At 45.3% G+C, this 4,618-nt stretch overlaps 1 pseudogene; it reads right to left on the bottom strand.

Moving 5' to 3' along the window:
* Positions 1 to 4,553: 4,553 nt before the first annotated feature.
* LOC114673267 (U6 spliceosomal RNA) lies at positions 4,554 to 4,618 on the bottom strand (annotated as a pseudogene).

Raw genomic sequence — 4,618 nt, 5'->3', positions numbered from 1 at the left:
CATGGTGAAACCCCATCTCTATTAAAAATACAAAAATTAGCCAGGCGTCGTGGCGCATGCCTGTAATGCCAGCTACTCAGGAGGCCGAGTGGGGAGGATCGCTTGAGCCCAGGAGGCAGAGGTTGCAATGACCCGAGATCATGCCACTGCACTCCAGCCTGGGCAACAGAGACTCTGTTTCAAAAAGAAAAAACAAAACGAATCCCTGCATTTTATTTATTTAATTTCCAGTCCATACAGGTCTATTCCTGCTAGGGCTGTAACTCCATCTGAAGGCACCATAGCTCTCACTCAAGTTGCTGCTGTGACCATGGGAAGGTGTTCCATTCACTGCTACTTCAGACCACCATGTGACATTCCTGCAGGCTGTGTCCCTCACAGCCACCTTTATCCTTTGGATCCTCCTAGACCAGGGCTTTGTCTTGCCTGCCTGCTGCCACTGCACTCTGTTCTGGTCACATCACACTGTGCAGTCCCCTGGTAGGACTTGGGCTGGGCTGGCTCTCCTGTCCAAGTGCCTTTTGCTCCTTTTGCTTATGTGTCTGTCTCTGCCCAGCTCCCAGTATCTGGTGCACACCCACCCTGACATCCTTTTTTATGCCTCAGCTGTGATCTAGATCGATGCTTACAGTAACTCCCCTGTATTATTTATTCACTGTTCATGTGTCTGCCTACAGGCTCCCACTTTTTGTCAGTTTTTCTCTTTACACATTATGGAAGCTCAGTAATTATTAAATAGATGAATGATGTTTTAAAAATATATTTTTAAAAAAGCAAAGGACTGGCTCTATCTCAGGGGTTCCTTCCATAAAGTGTCAGCTTTCAGTTTCCCCTATGGGAGTGGTTTGAGACCTGAGGGTACTCTCTAGTTCTTAGGAAAAAAAAAATATATATATATATATATATATACACACACACACACACACACACATATATATACACGCACATACATATATATACACACACACATTATATATATGAGCCAGGTGCAGTGGCTCATGCCTGTAATCCCAGCACTTTGGGAGGCTGAGGCAGGCAGATCACTTGAGGTCAGGAGTTCAAGACCAGCCTGGCCAACATGGTGAAACCCTGACTCTACTAAAAATACAAAAATTAGCTGGGTGTGGTGGCTCGCACCTGTAATCCCAGCTACTTGGGAGACTGAGGCATGAGAATTGCTTGAACCTGGGAGATGGAGGTTTCAGTGAGCCGAGATTGTGCCACTGCACTCCAGCCTGGGCAACAGAGTGAGACTCCATCTAAAATATATATATACACACACACATATATTCACACACATATATATATATATGAATGAATGAGTGGGCTTTAATACATTTTAAAGATGGCAAGGGAGGAATGCAGGAACATTTTTCTCTTGATCTAATCACTGAGTCCCCAGAGTGTCTTCTTACAGATTTTTTACAGGGGACTATTGTATGCCCTTTGTCTGACATCAGACAAAATTAATGTTGAGATCCTACTATGTGCTAGCGCTTGATGGCCTTAATTAAAAATCTGACGTTTGAATTCCCAGGGACTCAGGCAAAAGGTCCATGTATCATTAAGGCTGCAAGTAACAAAACCTAACTTAAAGAAGTGTAAATAATAGGGACACTTATTTATATATATTTGTTTTATGTTTCAAGACAGATTCTTGCTCTGTCACCCAGGTTGGAGTGCAGTAGCACAATCACGGCTCACTCTACCCTCTACCTCCCAGGCTTAAGTGATCCTTCCACCTCAGTCTCCCAAGTAGCTGGGACTACAGGTGTGCGCCACCACACCCATCTAAGTTTTGTATTTTTTGTAGAGATGGAGTCTCTCTACGTTGTCTAGGCTGGTCTTGAACTCCTGGGCTCAGGTGATCTAGCCACCTTGACCTCCCAAAGTGCTAGGGATTACAGTCAAGAGCCACCATTCCTGGCAGGGACACTTATTATCTCTGATAACATGAAGCCCAAGGTTCATTAATTTAGTGGCTCATTGTCAAATGGCATAGGGCCTTTGCATCCTTCTGCTCTGTTCTTTTATGTTGGTTTTGTCTTCAAGCTTGTTCCCCTTATGAAAGCCTGGCTGCAGCCATTCTGAGCATCAATCCAGACATGACAATATCTACAGGCAGGAGAAGGGTCATCTCCTGTGTGTCCTTTAAAGAACAAGGTGTTAACATGCCAGGAACTATGACTCCTGCCTGTAATCCCAGTACCTTGGGAGGCCAAAGTAGGAGGATCGCTTGAGGCCAGAAGTTCCAGACCAGCCTGGGCAACATAGCAAGACCCTATCTCTATAAAATAAAATAATAATAAAAATTAAGAAAACAAGGTGTTAAAAGACAAAATTAAAGCAAATATAGTTTTGCAGATTGTAATTGACTTTTATTTGCAATTCTAGAATTGGGCTGCCCTCAGAACCAGGACAGGTTCAGAGAATTCCAGAACTGCAACATAGTCTGAAAGCATTTATGGTCAGAAAACAGAAATGAGATACAGAGACAGCTAATTGGTTACAGCTCTGCCTTTGCCTTATTTGAAAATGGTTTGAATAGTTGGCTGCCTGGAACCCACTGAAGCTGATGCTATGATTGGCTGAGACTCAGCAATCTGTTACAAAAGTATACTCCTAAGTTAGGTTTTCAGGTAGTTTGCATACTAAGGCTGCAGTTTGTTAAGGGCCCAAGTACGGAAGCCTCCTCAGGTCAATTTTTTTTTTTCTTTTTGAGATGGAGTCTTGCTCTGTTGCCCAGGCTGGAGTGCAGTGGCATGATCTCGGCTCACTGCACCCCCGCCTCTCGGGTTCAAGTGATTCTCCTGCCTCAGCCCCCTGAGTAGCTGGGATTATAGGCACATGCTACCACGGTCAACTTTTTTTGTATTTTTAGTAGAGACGGGGTTTCACCATGTTGGCTGTGGCTGGTCTCGAACTCCTGACCTCAGATGATCTGCCTGCCTCGGCCTCCCTAAGGGCTGGGATTATAGGCATGAGCCACTGTGACTAGCCCTCAGGCTAAATGTAGCTTTTGTTTGTTTGTTGCTTGTTTGTTTGTTTGAGACAGAGTCTCACTTTGTCACCAGGCTGGAGTGCAGTGGCACGGTCTTGGCTCACTGCAACCTCCGCCTCCTGGGTTCAAGCAATTCTCCTGCCTCAGCCTCCAGAGTAGCTGGGATTACAAGCATGCACCCCCATCCCCGGCTCTTTTTGTATTTTTAGTAGAGACGGGGTTTCACCATGTTGGCCAGATTGGTCTCAAACTCCTGACCTCAGGTGATTCACATGCCTCTGCCTCCCAAAGTGCCTGGATTACAGGCATGAGCCACTGCACCCGACCCCAAATTTAATTTAACAAAGGACTAACTCAGAACTAACTTCCAACCAAAGCTGACTCACCTCAAATCTCACTGGTGCAGAATTGCTTCATACACCCACGTGTAATACAGTAACTGGTAAGAAAAAGGGACTGCTGTGATTGACTCAAACCAACTAGGAAATAGCCCTGGAGCTGAGGCTGGGGACAGGTTTTCCTGAAGCACATGCTGGAGCCACTGAAAGAAAAATGGGAGTTCTGCTTTCTACTAGAAAGGAGAGTGTGTGGATGAACTGGATGCTGGGTGGGCAGCCTCTCACTAGTACCTACCGTAGTCCCCAAGACGAGTTAATCAAGTCTCTATTATGTATTCTTAGGCCCCTGATGCATGTCTCATTATGACCTTAGGACTGCCTTGTGGCAGAGGGACTCATTCCACTTAATAGACAGTAAATGGGAGCTCAGTGAGGTTAAGGACATAAAGCTAATAAGTGGCAGCACGGGAATCCAGACACATGTCTGCCTGATACCAAACCCATTTTGTCCCATCTGCATGCTGCCTTCTGCTGTAAATATGTAAATGTTTCCACAAAATTCTTTTTCATACTTTGCCCTGATAGCAGCAAGGGCTGCACATCCCAACCTCTTTTCAGCTTAGCTCTGCATAAAAAGCTGGATCACAGATCTACTTTCTCAGCTCTTTCTGATTTCCCCCAGAGAAGTTACAAGAGAATGACAAACACTTGGAGAAGGCAGATACCATTAGTATTAAAGAGAACTGGAGGTTTAGGGGGAAATAAAGCTGAATAAAAAACAACAGGACCGGCTGAGTGTGGAGGCTCACGCCTGTCTTCTCAGCACTCTGGGAGGCTGATTCGGGTGGATCATTTGAAATCAGGAGTTCGAGACCAGCTTGGCCAACATGGCGAAACCCCATTTCTATTAAAAATACAAAATTTAGCTAGGCGTGGTGGCGGGTGCCTATAGTTCCAGCTACTCAGAAGGCTGAGGCAGGAGAATCGCTTGAACCCGGGTGGCGGAAGTTGCAGTGAGCCGAGATCAGGCTACTGCACTCCAGTCTGGGCGACGGAACGAGACTGTCTCAAAAAAACAAAACAAAACAACAGGGCCTCTGCAGCCCTGAGATGTGAAGAAGGAGGAGATAAGGGATTTAGATGTATATCCTACTAGGTTTTTGCTGTGTTCTGTCATGCAGTTGTCTGGGTAGGATTTATTTTTTAATTTATTTCAGGGGCCATGCTAATCTTCTTTGTATTGTTCCAACTTTAGTGTATGTGCTGCTGAAGCAAGCAC

The sequence above is a fragment of the Macaca mulatta genome, chromosome 16, assembly GCF_049350105.2.
Source record: "Macaca mulatta isolate MMU2019108-1 chromosome 16, T2T-MMU8v2.0, whole genome shotgun sequence".
In the NCBI taxonomy this organism is placed as follows: Eukaryota; Metazoa; Chordata; class Mammalia; order Primates; family Cercopithecidae; genus Macaca; species Macaca mulatta.
Note: the sequence above shows the minus strand (reverse complement) of the source record. Positions and strands in the feature narration are given on the sequence as shown.